This window comes from Triticum aestivum, chromosome 3B (assembly GCF_018294505.1).
Source record: "Triticum aestivum cultivar Chinese Spring chromosome 3B, IWGSC CS RefSeq v2.1, whole genome shotgun sequence".
NCBI classification, from domain to species: domain Eukaryota; kingdom Viridiplantae; phylum Streptophyta; class Magnoliopsida; order Poales; family Poaceae; genus Triticum; species Triticum aestivum.
In genome coordinates, this window is record NC_057801.1 from 191187238 (window position 1) to 191206361 (window position 19124).

Genomic DNA, 19124 nt, shown 5'->3' on the forward strand with positions numbered 1-19124 from the left:
GCAAGCCCAGGAGGGAGTGGAGAGCGCGGACGAGAGTGCAGACTAGCAATCTCCTGATGATGATGAGGAGGAAGAGAGTGATAAGTCGGACGATGAAGAAGAGGTCGACTCACCACCCTGCACAGAGCGCCGATCCAAGCAGTCTCACGATCCAGCGGGTGGGCGCAACAAGGCTGCGGCTCCAAGCACACAAGTGCATAAGAACACTCGGACTTTGACTCCGGAGCCGTCAGAACAGGTCGCCAAGCATACCAAGGTTGTCCCTTCAAAGCCTTGGAAGACCTTGCCCAGGATCAAGATGGATGTTCCCATCGCTTCTGCGTGAGTGTTCTGTCTTTCTGTATTTTATTGTCGACTCATACTTTTGCTCAGACCGAGTGGGTTTTGAATCTTTCAGTGCTGCAACTTCTGGGACCTCCTTGGACATTGACAAGGCTCAGGATGATGAAGAAACTGAAGATGCGGCTGCTTCCAAAGCGGGTACGATTCTGCAATCTTGTGCTTATTTTGTCGAGTGAATTGTCGGTCGAATGAACTCTTATGGTTGAATTTTGTGTAGCCCCGCAAAATGTCATTGAACTTCCAGATGACGATGAAGAAGCGCCTTAGAAGAATACGAGAAGGAGGGGCAGGACTTCAAGCAGGAGAACGTCTACCAACCAGGTGCCCCAGTCGACATCAGCACCGGAGACAGTGGTCCAGTGATCCAGAGATCCGATTCAGGTCTCTGTTTCCTTTGCCAATCCTATGTTGATTGACCGTCCTTCGGTGTCGATTGCTCAAGTCCCTGCTTCGCCTGCGCACCTCCATGCCTCAGATCCTGTGATTGCTCCGACTGTACTACTGTCACCGCTCTTTGCTGCTCATCATACCCTAGATGACCCGGTGGGTGCAGCCAAGGAAGCCATACTCCAAGCAGGCCTTATGATGGAGCAGATGAAGGTGGTGCATGAGGCTAGCCAGGCTGCCTATAATGCCAGCTCTGCTCTGTGCATTAATGTCAAGGTTAGTTGATTTCCGACTGATCTTCCAGTTTGATTTTTGCCCTCCTACGATATAGTAGTTGTAAGCTGCCGATTCATTGTCCGTAAGATGTCCCTGGATGAGTGTTTTCAAACCTCTTATGTGCATCTATCATGGCTCTGCACTTTACATCCAATCAATCGCTCGGTGTTTTAACTTATTGCTGAATAGTTCTTCCACTTGAGTTGACCAAGTCAAGTCGAGCGTATCTCTGAACCAGTGGGGGCACGCAAAGTGCACCCACTGGGTGTAGTCCCCGAGACCGCCGTCGGATGTTTGATTCGGCAGGGGTCTTTGTCAAATGTCTCTTCATTGTTCTTTCACTCGGCGGAATAGTTTGATCCGAGTTGTAAACCGGACCAGTGGGGGCACGCGGAGTGCACCCACTGGGTGTAATCCCTGAGATTCGGCCGGGGTCTGAGAATCTTTTTTTTGCATACTCACGCTGGGCAGATCATGCTGAGTGGTAAAACGGACCAGTGGGGGCACGCCAAGTGCACCCACTGGCTGTAGTCCCCGAGACTACTGTTGAATGTTTGATTCTGCAGTAGTCTTAGAAGTTGGAACACTTTTTGCTGTGATTAACTTTTGTTTCTGTCGACTGACGTGTCTTATTTGCTGACACAGAAATCTTGTGAGCTCGGGGCCCAATATGCTAAGTTGGAGAAGAAACAGATCAGCCTCAACCTTGACCTGGAGCTGGCCAAGAAGAATCTTCAGAAGGCCAAGGACTGTCCACCTTATAGTTTTTCCCTTTTAGTCTTTTGAACTGAGTGACTCCACTCGAACAGATGTGCGTAGTGAAAACCGTCAACTCCAAGGTCGTCTGAAGAATGTTATTTCTTTAGTCAAAATGAAGCAGACTCTAGAGCAGAAGGACCTTGACCTTGCCGCAGCATAGAAAGAGGCGCGAGAGAAAACATAGCTTGCTGACAAGAAGCCGGCTTCAGTCAGCAAGTTAGAAGAGGAAAACGCCAAGCTGAAGACTGCTGTTACTGAAGCCAACAAAGAAGTTGCGAAGCTGAAGAAGGACAAGGAGACCCTGTCCGACAAGGTTGGAGATCTCACTCAGAAGAAGGGCGAACTGGAGGCTTATCTGGGAAGACCTGCTGAGAAGCTGGTCCTGAAGCTTGAAGGTACTTTCTCTTGTCCGACTGATTTGTAACTGTTGACTCATTGTATAGCTGCTGACTCACCACTTCTTCGAATGTGCAGAATTCTATCAAGACTTCAAAGCATAGATTGGGCGGATCGAGACGGATCTAGACCCCATAAACTCTCTCGTCAAGGATGACATCGCGATGAACATGCTGCGATTGGAGTCTCGTCTTGACAGCGCTGTGGATTACCTTGCTCGTCTGAAAGCGGCATTGTCGTGGATTGAAAAAGAGCTCTGGCCCCGAGTGGAATTCCAGAATGACCTCGAGTCTTTGATGACCCAGCTTAAAGAAATCGTTGGTCGAGTGCAAGAGTGGAAGAAGTCGTCTGCTCGCTGCGGTGATGATGTGGCTTTGTCCTTGGTCCGAGTCCGTTGCAAGGAAGTCAAGGAAGACAAGTTGGCGGCTATCAAGGTTGCCATCACCAAGAAGCTCCAATTCCAGTCCTTCATGGAGACCTTCATCGACGCTGCCACTCGCATTGCAGACGGAATCGACCTTGACAGCTTCGTCGAGCCAGCAAGCCCTCCTCCCGAAGAGTGAACAAACTTTATGCCTCATATTTATTTGCCTCGGAATGCCGAGTGATTTTGTAACCATTAAAATCTTTCAGGCTTATGCTTGAGTACTTCTTCCCGTGGTTCTGAACTCTACGGGGTTTACCTAAACTTGGTTTTTCCTTGAATATGGTAGCTTTGCCTTTACCACTTTTGGATCTTTTTTAATTCCGAGTGGAACTTAACTTCTCACTCGAAACAAACATTGTGCTTGTGATGCAGCTCAGACGACATGCTCGATTGGCACCTCGCCGTCCTTGCGGATCAGGATGGAGCGGACGTTGTACTTGTGACGCAGCTCAGACGACGTGCTCGATTGGCACCTCATCGTCCTTGCGGATCAGGATCTTTGCTACTTAGGCGAGTACGGGATCGCAGCTAAGCCTCTGAGTGGGAGGATTGCTCTCCACTCGGGATGGTTTTTTAACTTAGGCGAGTACGGGGTCGCAACTAAGTTCCCGAGTGGGAGGATCACTCTCCACTCGGAGTAGTGTTTTTAACTTAGGCGAGTACGGGGTCACAGCTAAGCCCCGAGTGGGAGGATTGCTCTCCACTCGGAATGTTTTTTAACTTAGGTGAGTACGGGGCCGCAGCTAAGCCCCGGAGTGGGAGGATTGCTCTCCACTCGGAGTAGTTTTTAACTTAGGCGAGTACGGGGTCACAGCTAAGCCCCCGAGTTGGAGGATTGCTCTCCACTCAGAGTAGTTTTTAACTTAGGCGAGTACGGGGTTGCAGCTAAGCCTCCGAGTGGGAGGATTGCTCTCCACTCGGAGTAGTTTTTAACTTAGGCGAGTACGGGGTCGCAGCTAAGCCCCCGAGTGGGAGGATTGCTTTCCACTCGGAGTAGGTTTTAACTTATGTGAGTACGGGGTCGCAGCTAAGCCCCCGAGTGCGAGGGTTGCTCTCCACTCAAAGTAGTTTTAAACTTAGGCGAGTACAAGGTCGCATCTAAGCCCCCGAGTGGGAGGATTGCTCTCCGATCGGAGTAGTTTTTTTAACTTAGGCGAGTACGGGGTCGCGTATAAGCCCCAGAGTGGGAGGATTGCTCTCCACTCAGAGTAGTTTTGTAACTTAGGCGAATCAGGTTCGCAGCTAAGCCCCCGAAGTGAGAGGGTTGCTCTTCACTCGGAGTGATTTTGAAACTTAGGCGAATCAGGTTCGCGGCTAAGCTACCCACTGGGGGATTTGAACACATGTGTTTATGGGAAAACAATCATTAAGATACTACAAAAATCTTGTCTTTGATAAGCAAACTGAAGGACTCTTATTACAACTCATCGGTCCAAGTGGTTTAGGTATAGAAATGGCGAAGCAGCTCCGCGTTCCACACGCGTGGCTCGTCCACTTTCTTGGCTATGTTGTAGAGGTGATACGCTGCATTGTGGAGCACCTTGGTGATGATGAAGGGACCTTCCCAGGCCAGAGTGAGCTTGTGAGGTCGTTTCTGATCCACTCGGAGCACAAGGTCTCCTTCCTGGAACGCTCGACCTTTGACATTATGGGCATGGAATCGTCGCAGATCTTGTTGGTAGATGGTCGACCGGATCAGGGCCATCTCACGTTCCTCCTCCAAGAGATCAACTGCGTCCTGGCGTGCCTGTTCTGCGTCAGCTTTTGATAAGATTTCCACTCGGGGAGCGTTGTGCAGCAAGTCACTCGAAAGCACAACTTCAACACCATACACCATGAAGAAAGGGGTTCGGTAAGTCGACCGGTTCGCAGTTGTTCTCAGTCCCCATAAGACGGACGACAACTTAGTCACCCAAGCTCCAGCAGCGTACTTGAGGTCGCGCATTAGTCGGGGTTTTAGACCTTGAAGGATCAAACCATTCGCCCTTTCTGCTTGCCCATTCGACTATGGGTGCGCAATTGATGCGTAGTCGACCCAAGTGCCTTGGGAAGCACAAAATGCCTTGAACTCATCAGAATCAAAGTTGGAGCCATTATCTGTGATAATGCTGTCAGGGACTCCATATCTGAATATCAACTCCCTGATGAAACTGATGGCAGTGCTTGAGTCAAGGTTTTTGATAGGCTTGGCTTCGATCCATTTGGTGAACTTGTCGACTGCTATGAGCAAATGAGTGAAGCCACTTCTGCTGGTCTTGAAGGGTCCAACCATATCTACCCCCCAGACTGCAAACGGCCAGACGAGTGGAATAGTCTTCAAGGCAGATACAGGCTTGTGAGACATGTTGGAGTAGAACTGACAACCTGCGCACTTGTCGACTATTTCCTTTGCCATCTCATTTGCGCGCGGTCAATAGAATCCCGCTCGGTATGCTTTAGCCACGATGGTCGGGGAGGATGCATGGTGACCACAGGCCCCCGAGTGGATATCGTTTAAAATCATCTGACCTTCTTTTGGGAGATGCAGCGTTGAGCCACTCCTGTGACACTTTCTCTATAAAGCTGCCATCTTCTCACGGTGAAAGCCTTCGATCAACGGACAATCTGGCGGGCCTCATCCTCATCTTCTGGGAGTTCCTGCCTGAGCAGGTACGCGATATATTGAAGGAAATATGCCCTAGAGGCAATAATAAGTTATTATTTATTTCCTTAATTCATGATAAATGTTTATTATTCATGCCAGAATTGTATTAACCGGAAACTTAGTACATGTGTGAATACATAGACAAAACATATAGTCCCTAGTATGCCTCTTCTTGACTAGCTCGTTAATCAAAGATGGTTATGTTTCCTAACCATAGACATGTGTTGTCATTTGATGAGCGGGATCACATCATTAGGAGAATGATGTGATGGACATGACCCATCCGTTAGCTTAGCATTATGATCGTGTCATTTCATTGCTACTGCTTTCTTCATGACTTATACAAGTTCCTCAGACTATGAGATTATGCAACTCCCGAATACCGGAGGAACACTTTGTGTGCTACCAAATGTCACAACATAAATGGGTTATTATAAAGGTGCTCTATAGGTGTCTCCGAAGGTGTTTGTTGGGTTGGCATAGATCGGGATTAGGATTTGTCACTCCGTGTTTCGGAGAGGTATCTCTGGGCCCTCTCGATAATACTCATCACTATAAGCCTTGCAAGCATTGTGACTAATGAGTTAGTTATGGGATGAAGTATTATGGAACGAGTAAAGAGACTTGCTGGTAACTAGATTGAACTAGGTATTGAGATACCGGCGATCGAATCTCGGGCAAGTAACATTCCGATGACAAAGGGAACAACGTATGTTGTTATGTGGTTTGACCGATAAAGATCTTCGTAGAATATGTAGGAACCAATACGAGCGTCTAGGTTCCACTATTAGTTATTGACTGGAGACTTGTCTCGGTCATGTCTACATAGTTCTCGAACCGGTAGGGTCCGCACGCTTAACGTTCGATGACGATTGGTATTATGAGTTTATGTGATATGATGTACCGAAGATTGTTTGGAGTCCCGGATGTGACCATTGACATAACGAGGAGTCTTGAAATGGTCGAGACATCAAGATTGATATATTGTACCACTATGTTCGGACACCGGAAGTATTCCGGGTAAGTTTCGGATAAAACTGGAGTACTGGGGGTTACCGGACCCCCCCGGGAAGCTATTGGGCCTCATGGGCCTTAGTGGAGAAGAGAGAGGTCCGTCCAGGAGGTGGCGCGCACCCCCCTCTCCTTCCTTCTCTCCACCTACTCCTTCCCCTTTCTCCTTGTTGGAATAGAAAAGGGGGGGTGAGGGAGTCCTGGACTAGGGGGTGTCCGGATAGCCGGACTATCATCATCGGCCGGACTCCAAGACTATGAAGATACAAGATTGAGGACTTCGTCCCGTGTCCGGATGGGACTTTCCTTGGCGTGGAAGACAAGCTTGGCGATACGGATATGTAGATCTCCTACCATTGTAACCGACTCTATGTAACCCTAGCCCTCTCCGGTGTCTATATAAACCGGAGGGTTTTAGTCCATAGGACACACAACCATTACAACAATCATACCATAGGCTAGCTTCTAGGGTTTAGCCTCCTTGATCTCGTGGTAGATACACTCTTGTACTACCCATATCATCAATATCAATCAAGCAGGAGTAGGGTTTTACCTCCATCGAGAGGGCCCGAACCTGGGTAAAAACATCGTGTCCCTTGTCTCCTGTTACCATCCCCCTAGACGCACAGTTCGGGACCCCCTACCCGAGATCCGCCGGTTTTGACACTGACATTGGTGCTTTCATTGAGAGTTCCTCTGTGTCGTCACCGATAGGCTTGATGGCTTCTTCAATCAACAACAACGCCGTCCAGGGTGAGACTTTTCTCCCCGGACAAATCTTCGTATTCGGCGGCTTCGCACTGCGGGCCAATTCACTTGGCCATCTGGAGCAGATCGAAAGCTACGCCCCTGGCCATCAGGTCAGGTTTGGAAGCCTAAACTTCACGGCCGACATCCGCGGAGACTTGATCTTCGACGAATTCGAGCCACAGCCGAGCGTGCCGCGCTGTCACGATGGGAATGATTTAGCTCTGCTGCCGGACAGTGCCCTGGAGGCCGCACACGAGTCCACTCTGACCCATAGTTCGGAGCAGACCACGCAGATCGAGGACAGGTGGCTGGACACCGCCTCGGGAGCTGCAACTTCTACGGTGATGGAGCCGAATACTGACCTTGTCCCTTATAAAGCTCGTGACTCCGAGGCGCCGGACTCCTTGCCGGACTCCGAACCTCCGGTGCCCCTGCCAATCGAATCCGATTGGGCGCTGATCATGGAGTTCACCGCCGCGGACATCTTTCAGCACTCACCCTTTGGCGACATCCTAAATTCGCTAAAGCATCTCCCGTTATCAGGAGAACCCTGGCCAGACTGCAGTCAGGATGGTTGGGATGCGGACGACGAAGAAATTCAAAGCCCACCCACCACCCACTTTTTAGCCACTGTCAACGATCTAACCGACATGCTAGACTACGACTCCGAAGACATCGACGGTATGGACGATGATGCCGGAGACGATCAAGAACCAGCGCCTACAGGGCACTGGAAGACCACCTCGTCATACGACATATACATGGTGGACACCCCAAAGGATGGGGACGGCGAAGAAGCAGCGGAGGCAGATTCTTCTAAGAAACAGCCCAAGCGCCAACGTCAGCGACGCCGCTCTAAATCCCGCCACAGTAAGAATGAAGATTCCGGCATCGGAGATAATAACACCCCAGAGAGTGCCGAAGACAACCCCCTCCAGCAAGATTCAGCACAGGAGGACGGGGAAGCCAGCCCTCGAGAGAGAGCGGCAGACGAGGAGGATGAAAACTACATGCCTCCCTCCGGAGACGAGGCAAGCCTCAACGACGACGAATTCGTCGTGCCAGAGGATCCCGTCGAACAAGAGCATTTTAAACGCAGGCTTATCGCCACGGCAAATAGCCTAAAGAAAAAGCAGCAACAGCTTCAAGCTGATCAAGACTTGCTGGCCGACAGATGGACCGAGGTCCTCGCGGCCGAAGAGTATGAACTCGAACGCCCCTCCAAGAGCTACCCAAACGCAAGTTGCTCCCCGACTAGAGGAGGAAGCATACAAACCTTCATCACCAGCGCACAATACGGCAGACCGACCACCCCGTGGCCGCGACAGAGAGGCATCTAGGACCTCCATCAGGACCGTACCCCGGCACTGCTCGAAAAGTACGAAGCCACGAGGGAATGCGCCGGACTTGCGGGATATATTGGAGGACAAGGCAAGACAATCCAGATCTATCTACGGATCACGTGGGCGCCCCACGACCCACAACAACTACCGTCGTGCCGGATACAGCAACTCCGGCCGGGCCGAACACAGCAGACAACGCTCTCTTGAGCTACGTCGTGATATTGCTCAATATAGAGGCGCCGCACACCCACTATGCTTCACAGACGAAGTAATGGATCATCAAATCCCTGAAGGATTTAAACCCATGAACATTGAATCCTACGATGGCACAACAGACCCCGCGGTTTGGATCGAAGATTATCTCCTTCATATCCATATGGCCCGCGGCGACGATCTCCACGCCATCAAGTATCTCCCACTCAAGCTTAAAGGACCAGCTCGGCATTGGCTTAACAGCTTGCCCGCAGAGTCAATTGGGTGTTGGGAGGACCTGGAAGCCGCATTCCTCGACAACTTCCAGGGCACATATGTGCGACCACCAGACGCCGACGAACTAAGCCACATAATTCAGCAGCCAGATGAATCGGCCAGATAGTTCTGGACACGGTTCTTAACAAAGAAAAATCAAATCATCGACTGTCCGGATGCAGAGGCCCTCGCAGCCTTCAAACATAACATCCGCGACGAGTGGTTGGCCCGGCACCTAGGACAGGAAAAGCCGAAATCCATGGCAGCCCTCACATCACTCATGACCCGCTTCTGTGCGGGAGAGGATAGCTGGCTAGCTCGCAGCAACAACCTCAGCAAAAATGCTGGCAGTCCGGATACTAAGGACCACAATGGCAGGTCGTGTCGAAACAAAAACAAACGCCGCGTTAACGGCGATAATAATGAGGATATGGCAGTCAACGCCGGATTCAGAGTCTCTAAACCCGGTCAGTGGAAGAAGCCATTCAAAATAACTACTCCGGGTCCGTCCAATTTGGACCGAATACTCGACCGCTCTTGCCAGATACAAGGCACCCCCGAAAAGCCAGCCAACCACACCAACAGGGATTGTTGGGTATTCAAGCAGGCAGGCAAGTTAATTGCCGAAAACAATGACAAGGGGCTGCACAGCGACGACGAGGAAGAGACTCGGCCGCCGAACAGTAGAGGACAGAAGGGTTTCCCCCCACAAGTGCGGACGGTAAACATGATATACGTAACCCATATACCCAAGAGGGAGCGGAAGCGTGCACTTAGGGACGTATATGCGATGGAGCCAGTCGCCCCGAAGTTCAATCCATGGTCCTCTTGCCCGATCACTTTCGATCGAAGAGACCACCCGACCAGTATCCGCCATGGCGGATTCGCCGCATTGGTTTTAGACCCAATCATCGACGGATTTCACCTCACTAGAGTCCTGATGGACGGCGGCAGCAGCCTGAACCTGCTTTATCAGGATACAGTGCGCAAGATGGGCATAGACCCCTCGAGGATTAAACCTACAAAGACGACCTTCAAAGGCGTCATACCAGGTGTTGAGGCCAATTTTACAGGCTCAGTCACACTGCAAGTGGTCTTCGGATCCCCGGATAATTTCCGAAGCGAGGAGTTAATCTTTGACATAGTCCCGTTCCGCAGTGGCTATCACGCTCTGCTTGGACGAACCACGTTTACAAAATTCAACGCGGTACCGCATTATGCATACCTTAAGCTCAAGATGCCAGGCCCTTATGGAGTCATCACGGTCAACGGAAATACTGAACGCTCCCTCCGAACGGAGGAACACACAGCGGCTCTCGCGGCAGAAGTATAGAGCAGCCTTTTAAGGCAATTTTCGAGTCCGGCCGTTAAACGACCGGACACGGCCAAACGCGCCCGGAGTAACATCAATCAAGACCACCTGGCACGTTCCGAGCACGCGTAGCAATGCGGCCCCAACCCCAGCCTGTGCATGATTGCAAGACCAGCTCTTCGCGTACATCATTACGCTCTGGAGATACCATGGGCATAGGGGGAGGGGCACGACCACGACAGGCCCAGAGTGCGGCTTAACCACACCAAGGGCTCCCAAGCGTGTCGCTCTTTTTATTTTTATCTTTTCCTTTTTATCCACAGGACTCCGTTTCACCAGAGAACCTGTCCGGCGGTAAACCTGCCGAACTCACGATGCAACAGCCAGGGAAGGACAAAGGCTACGACGAACATTCAGGTGGTCTCCATTATGAGCATTAAATTTGTTAAATACACCAGTTCGTAGCCTACCCCTGGAGGGGGATATGTTTAATTAGTCCAATCCCTTGCTTACTGCACTATTTGTATCGTTCTGCACTCATAGCAGAATTCCTTGAATAAACAATGCATCACTTTTTGCCTATAATTGCATTCCTTTATATATATATATATATATATGTTCATTCATGACATCTTGCACCCGTACATTTTGGTACGGCCGAATACACCAGGGGCTTATGTTCCCCGCATTATGGTGTGATAAGTCCGAACACTTTCACAAGTGCGGCACCCCGAACTTATAGCATTATATGCATCGGCTCCGAATCATGTCTTGGGTCAATAGTTGGGTTTGCCCGGCTCCCATGTTTTGGTACCTTACGTTCCGTTCTATCGGCTAAGGTAGCACTGGGAGAACCACTGCGATTGCGCCCCGGTTGAGCTAGGCGAGCGCGTCAGTGGAGAAAGCTAAAACTGACTATCATGATAAGGCAAGAGCTGGTCGCTGTTCGAGAGGTCTTTTCGAGTCCCTAAAGACTTATGCCGCTTAGAGCGAGGAACCGGCTTCGTCCGGCCCAGGCGTGGATAGCGCCCCGGATTCGGTCTTCCGAATACCAGGGGCTCCGCCGAAATTTAAAATTATAGAATTCTATGGCTAAGTGAGAGTGTTCAAGCATTATAAGTCCGGTTGCCTTGTTCGTTGTGTTGAGCGCCTCCCTAGATGGACCCAAAAATGGGAACAAGAGTGCTCAAGTTTATCCCGAACACCCCAGCACTCATGGCATGGGGGCTGAAGCCGACGACTTGCCATCTCTCAGATTTAATAAACGGCCGAACAGAAGGTAATATTTTAAATCAATAAGCGTTGCTTAGCGCATATGAACAAAGTTTTCAGCGCACAGGATAACACATTGCGAGTTTACTCAATAATTACATCTTTGGGACACTCATCCGCAATCTTGCGGGCACCCTTCAGGACACTCTTATAGTACATCTCGGGCATACGATACTCCTTGCCCGCTGGCGGCGCGTCCGTGATAAGCCTCTCCGCATCCAGCCTGCCCCAATGCACCTTTGCGTGGGCAAGGGCCCGACGGGCACCTTCAATGCAGGCAGAGCGCTTGATGACTTCCACCCAGGGGCACGCATCCACCAGCCGCCGCACAAGGCCGAAGTAGCTCCCAGGAAGGCCTCTCCAGGCCATAGCCGGACTATGAGGCCCTTCATGGCCTGCTCGGCTACCCTGTGGAGCTCGACCAGCTGCTTCAACTGGTCGCTAGGGGGCACCGGATGTCCGGCCTCAGCGTACTGAGACCAGAAGACCTTCTCCGTTGAGCTCCCCTCCTCGGCCCGGTAGAATGCGGCGGCATCGGACACGCTGCAAGGCAGATCTGCAAACGCCCCTGGAGAGCTCTGAATTCGGGTAAGTAACAGGTAATTTACATTCACATGCTTGCTTTGCATGAAAAATGCCTTACCCGCCGCTATCTTCTTCATCGCCTCAATCTCCTAGAGGGACTTATGGGCCTTGGCCTTAGCGGCTTTGGCACTTTCAAGAGCCGAGGCAAGCTCGGACTCTCGAGTCTTCGAGTCGCGCTCCAAACTCTCATGCTTTTCCATGAGAGCCTGGAGCTCTTGCCGCACCTTCGCCACCCGCGCTTCCTGCTTCTCTCGCCCCGCTCGTTCCGCGGCTGCATTGCGTTCGGCCGTGGACACGGCCTCCTTCAGGGTCGCCACCTCGTTCGTAGCCCCTTCAGTACCCATGTTATCCTTGTTATTTCTATTGCAACCAAAATCCTTTTCTGTAAGGTACAAATTTAAAAGTGGTGTTACTCACCTTCTTTGTCCTCGAGCTGCTTCTTGGCAAGGCCGAGCTCTTGCTCGGACCGCTCGAGGTCCTGCTTCAAAGCACCGACCTCCGCAGTCAATGCGGCAGAGGTCAGCAGCGCAGCCTGCAAACCCATATTGACATAATTTTTAGCACTCCTGCGTATATCTTTTTTAGATCCTCAGTCCGGTTTTTCTTTCCGAACACCGAACCGAGCATCAGGGGCTACTGTCTATGCGGTATTACATTACATATTTTAAACTTCTTACCTCAAAGCCTGTTAGAAGGCTACTGCAGGCTTCGGTCAGCCCGCTCTTGGCGAGCTGAACCTTCTGAATCACCGCACTCATGATAGTGCGGTGTTCTTCCTCGATGGAAGCGCCATTAAGCGCCTCCAACAAGTTGTCCGGCGCCTCCGGTTGGACGGAGGCTGCCGGCGTCACAGTCTTGCCCTTCTTACGAAGGGGCCGCCTGCCGGACTCCGGAACCACTGCAGGTTCCGGCATGGAGTCCGGCGCAAAGTCCGGGAGGCTGCCTTGCGGCACCTCCGGAGCCTCCTCCTGATGGTCCCCTCCTGGGATCCCACCTCGGCGTCGTCAGCATCACGAGGGGTGGAGGCGGTCAGAATGGAATCTACATCCGACGGAGCCAATGACCCGCTTGATGAAGCGGGAAGATCATCATCGGCCGGACTACAGGTAGTGTGCGGCATTAGAAGGACACTATGTGACATAAAACAGAAATTATAAATCATTCAGGAATCCAGATACTTACGATCTTGTCGGAGGCCTGGCCCTTGAGGGCCACTCTTCATCGCCAACGTTGGCGTTGGCGGAGCTGTCTGGGGGAAGGGTCCTTCCCCTCTTGGATCCTTCGGCCTCCCCTGTTGGGGAAGCCTCCCTCTTCCTCTCTCCCCCCTCTTGGGGAGAGTCCTCTTTCTCCTCCTTGTCTTCGGGGGAGGAGTCCGCCTCGGAGCCATCGGACGATGAGTCCGATATCACCTGGCACCGGGAACTTCTTCGAGTTCCCGTGGCCTTCTTCTTGGCCTTCTTCTCCGGCACCACATAAAGTGTCGGGACTAGCAGCCCCGTTAAATGGGCGTCCGCTGGGTCTTCGAGAAGGGGAGCCGGACAGTCTACCTGTCCGGACGTCCTCTGCCAGTCCTGTCAAAGGCATTGGGAGTTTTAAATCCCACACAGAGTCAAACTATGAAAGAAAATAAGTGTCCCATAGAGGATAACAAAGCTTACCTCGCCGGCCGGGCGCTTGGTGCTGAATCCGCGGTCTTCCGTCGCGGATGCGGGGGCTTCTCCGCCCTTGAACAGCACCCTCCAAGCAGCTTCGTACATCGTGTCGAAGAGCCCGCTCAGGGTCCGGTGCTGAGCCGGATCGAACTCCCACAAATTAAAGGCCCGCTGTTGGCAGGGGAGAATCCGGCGGACGAGCATGACCTGGATCACATTGACAAGCCTAAGCTTCTTGTTCACCAAGGTCTGGAGACAGGACTGGAGTCCTGTCAGCTCCTCCGAACTGCCCCATAGCAAGCCCTTCTCTTTCTAGGAGGTGAGCTGCATGGGGATACCAGATCTAAACTCGGGGGCCGCTGCCCATTTAGGGTCACGCGGCTCGGTGATGTAGAACCACCCCGATTGCCATCCCTTGATGGACTCCACGAAGGCCCCCTCAAGCCAGGTGACGTTGGGTATTTTGGCCACCATGGCGCCTCCGCACTCCGCTTGGACGCCCTTCACAACCTTCGGCTTGACATTGAAGGTCTTGAGACACAAGCCGAAGTGGGGCCAGATGCAGAGGAAGGCCTCGCACACGACGATAAACGCCGAGATGTTGAGGATGAAGTTTGGCGCCAGATCGTGGAAGTCCAGGCCATAGTAGTACATGAGCCCCCGGACGAAGGGATGAAGTGGGAAGCCCAGTCCGCGGAGGAAGTGGGGAAGGAATACGACCCTCTCATGGGGCCTGGGGGTGGGGATGAGCTGCCCCTCATCGGGCAGCCGGTGCGTGATGTCGCCGAAAAGGTATCCGGTGCCGCGCAGCTTTTCGATGTGCTCCTCCGTAATGGAGGAGGCCAACCACTTGCCTCCCGCTCCAGACATGACTGGAGAAGGTCGAGACGAGATGAGCGGACTCGGGCGCTGGAGTTCGAGTGCGCGGAGATGGATAAGCAAAGGAGGAAGAAGGTGTAGGTAAAAAGGTGGATCCTTATCCCCTTATATATGGGCGGACGAAAACTATGCGTCCCCACCGGCCTGGTAAAACTCGCTTATCTCCCAAGCGCCACCATCAATGGCACGGTTGGGTTACCCACGTCTGTATTGATGGGAATCCTGGAATAAGGGGAACACGATCTCTGCTTCGACAAGACGTGCCAAGGAAACCGCTTCGCTAAACACGCTGAGGTGGTATACTAAAAAACGATTCAAGTAAAGGCTTGGTGGTGGCGTGACGTCATGCCACAAAATACGTCAACAGATTGAACTTGTGTATATGTTATTCTCTCTACGGTGGAATGTGGAATTTATTTTGCAGAGCCGGACACTATCCTGGTGTTCACAATCTTCTATGAATTATTCGGAGGAGGAACCCGCCTTGCAATGCCGAACAATATGCGCACCGGACTCATCGTCATTGAAGCCTGGTTCAGGGGCTACTGAGGGAGTCCTGGACTAGGGGGTATCCGGATAGCCGGACTATCATCATCGGCCGGACTCCAAGACTATGAAGATACAAGATTGAAGACTTCGTCCCGTGTCCGGATGGGACTTTCCTTGGCGTGGAAGGCAAGCTTGGCGATACGGATATGTAGATCTCCTACCATTGTAACCGACTCTGTGTAACCCTAGCCCTCTCCGGTGTCTATATAAACCGGAGGGTTTTAGTCCATAGGACACACAACCATTACAACAATCATATCATAGGCTAGCTTCTAGGGTTTAGCCTCCTTGATCTCGTGGTAGATCCACTCTTGTACTACCCATATCATCAATATCAATCAAGCAGGAGTAGGGTTTTACCTCCATCGAGAGGGCCCGAACCTGGGTAAAAACATCGTGTCCCTTGTCTCCTGTTACCATCCGCCTAGACGCACAGTTTGGGACCCCCTACCCGAGATCCGCCGGTTTTGACACCGACAGGGGGTGAAACCTACTTGGAGTAGGATTGCCCCCCCTTGGCGCGCCTCCTCCTGTCACCCTCCTTTATATACTTGGGAGGGGGCAACCCCATAGACTCACAAGTTGATTGTTTAGCCGTGTGCGGTTCCCCCTCCATAGATTTCCACCTCGGTCATATCATCGCAGTGCTTAGGTGAAGCCCTGCGCCGGTAACTTCATCATCACCGTCACCACGTTGTCGTGCTGACTGATACGTCTCCAACGTATCTATAATTTTTGATTGTTCCATGCTACTATATTACCCTTTTTGGATGTTTATGGGCTTTATTTTACACATTTATATCATTTTTGGGACTAACCTATTAACCGGAGGCCCAGACCATATTGTTGTTTTATTGCCTGTTTCAGTATTCCGAAGAAAAGGAATATCAAACGGAGTCCAAACGGAATGAAACCTTCGGGAGCGTGATTTTTAGGAAGAATATGATCCGGGAGACTTGGAGTTCATGTCAGAAGATCATCGAGGAGGCCACGAGACAGGGGGCGCGCCCACCCCCTGGGCACGCCCTACCCTCTCGTGGGCCCCTCGAGGCTCCCCTGACCGACTTCTTTCACCTATAAAAGCCTACGTACCCTAAAAACATCGAATATCAAGATAGATCGGGAGTTCCGCCGCCGCAAGCATCTGTAGCCACCAAAAACCTCTCGGGAGTCCGTTCCGGCACCCTGCTGGAGGGGGAATCCCTCACCGGTGGCCATCTTCATCATCCTGGCGCTATCCATGACGAGGAGGGAGTAGTTCACCCTCGGGGTTGAGGGTATGTACCAGTAGCTATGTGTTTGATCTCTCTCTTTCGTGTTCTCTCTATGGCACGATCTTGATGTATCACGAGCTTTGCTATTATAGTTGGATCTTATGATGTTTCTCCCCCGCCTCTACTCTCTTGTGATGAATTAAGTTTCCCTCTTGAAGTTATCTTATCGGATATAGTCTTTAATTTGAGAACACTTCATGTATGTCTTGCCGTGTTTATCTGTGGTGACAATGGGATATCACGTGCCACTTGATGTATGTTTTGGTGACCAACTTGCGGGTTCCGCCCATGAACCTGTGCATAGGGGTTGGCACACGTTTTCTTGACTCTCCGGTAGAAACTTTCAGGCACTCTTTGAAGTACTTTGTGTTGGTTGGATGAATCTGAGATTGTGTGATGCATATCGTATAATCATGCCCACGGATACTTGAGGTGACAATGGAGTATCTAGGTGACATTAGGGTTTTGGTTGATTTGTGTCTTAAGGTGTTATTCTAGTACGAAGTCTTGAATAGATCGATCCAAAAGAATAACTTTGAGGTGGTTTCATACCCTACCATAATCTCTTCGTTTGTTCTCCGCTATTAGTGGCTTTGGAGTGACTCTTTGTTGCATGCTGAGGGATTGTTATATGATCTATCTATGTTATTATTGTTGAGAGAACTTGCACTAGTGAAAGTATGAACCTATGCCTTGTTTCCTACCATTGCAATACCGTTTACGCTCACTTTTATCGTTAGTTACCTTGCTGTTTTTATATTTTCAGATTACAAAAACATATATCTACTTTCCATATTGCACTTGTATCACCATCTCTTCTCCGAACTAGTGCACCTATACAATTTACCATTGTATTGGGTGTGTTGGGGACACAAGAGATTCTTTGTTATTTGGTTGCAGGGTTGTTTGAGAGAGACCATCTTCATCCTATGCCTCCCATGGATTGATAAACCTTAGGTCATCCACTTGAGGGAAATTTGCTACTGTCCTACAAACCTGTGCACTTGCAAGCCCAACAACGTCTACAAGAAGAAGGTTGCATAGTAGACATGAAGCTCTTTTCTAGCGTCGTTGCCAGGGAGGTGAGTGCTTGAAGGTATATCTTTAGATCTTGCAATCAAATCTTTTTGTTTCTTGTTTTATCACTAGTTAAGTTTATAAAAGAAAACTACAAAAAAAATGAAATTGAGTTTGTCTCATACGCTTCGTCTTTTCAATATCTTTCATGAGTATGATGAAAAGGAAAATTGTGCTCAAGTGCTAGAAGAAGAATTACATAGAATGCTTGGCATGAAATATGTGAATGATGAGCATGATTGCAATGTTGTTAGTATGAATTCCTTGAATATCCATGATGCTAATGGTATGCAAAGCCACAAGCTTGGGGATGCTATGTTTGATGAAGATGGTATTTTTTGTCCCCCAAGTTTTGATGAGCAAATTTATTATGATGAAAGCATGCCTCCTATTTATGATGATTATATTGATGAAAGTGGGTTTGGAAGAGTGTCAACTTTAGGAAGTAGTGATCCCACTATTTTGGAGGATGTTGAATCTTATTGTGATGAATATGAAAGTGGATTTGGAAGAGTGTCAACTTTATTTAGTGATGATTCCACTATTTCGGAAGAGGTTCCAATTGATTATGAGAACAAAGTTGCTATCTATGATGATTATTGTGATGACTCATATGCTATTAGGAATAATGATAACCATGAAACTTGTCATCATGATTTTAGTTTTTAATTGGATTATGCGTCACATGATAATTATTTTGTTGAGTTTGCTCCCACTACTATTCGATGAGAAGAATTTTGCTTATGTGGAGAGTAGTAAATTTTCTATGCTGTAGATCATGAAAAGAATGCTTTAGGTGCTGGTTATATTGTTGAATTCATTCATGATGCTACTGAAAATTATTATGAGGGAGGAATATATGCTTGTAGGAATTGCAATAATGTCAAGTTCCCTCTCTATGTGTTGAAAATCTTGAAGCTATGCTTGTTTTACCTTCCTATGCTAGTAGATTATTGTTCCCATAAGTTGTTTGCTCACAAAATACCTATGCATAGGAAGTGGGTTAGGCTTAAATGTGCTAGTCATATGCTTCATGATGCTCCCGTTATGTTTCAATTCTTATCTTTTATGTGAGCATCATTGTCATCATCATGCCTAGCTAGAAAGGCATTAAAGAAAAGCGCTTGTTGGGAGACAACCCAATATTTATCACTACTGTTTTTTTGTGTCCAAATGATTATGCTACTGTAATAATCATGTTTTATAGCTTTTGTTTCAATAAAGTGCCAAGTAAGACCTTTAGGATAGCTTACGGTGATAGTTGTGTTGATCCTGCTGAGAATCAGAAACTTTTGCACCTAGTAAATTAGTTTTGTTAATGCACAGAAACGTGATTATGATCTTATTCTTTTGGCTCTGGATTGGTACACAAATTTATCAGTACTTCCTAATTTGGTAGGATTTTTGGAGTTCCAGAAGTATACGTTTGATACAAATTACTACAGGCTATTCTGTTTCTGACAGATTCTGTTTTCTATGTGTTGTTTGCTTATTTTGATGAATCTATGAGTAGTATCGGAGGGTATGAACCATAGATAAGATGGAATACAGTAGATATCACACCAATATGAATTTATAATGAGTTCATTACAGTACCTAAGTGGTTGTTTTATTTTCTTATACTAACGGAGCTTACGAGTTTTCTATTGAGTTTTGTGTTGTGGAGCTTTCATGTTTTGGGTAAAGATTCAATGGACTATGGAATAAGGAGTGGCAATAGC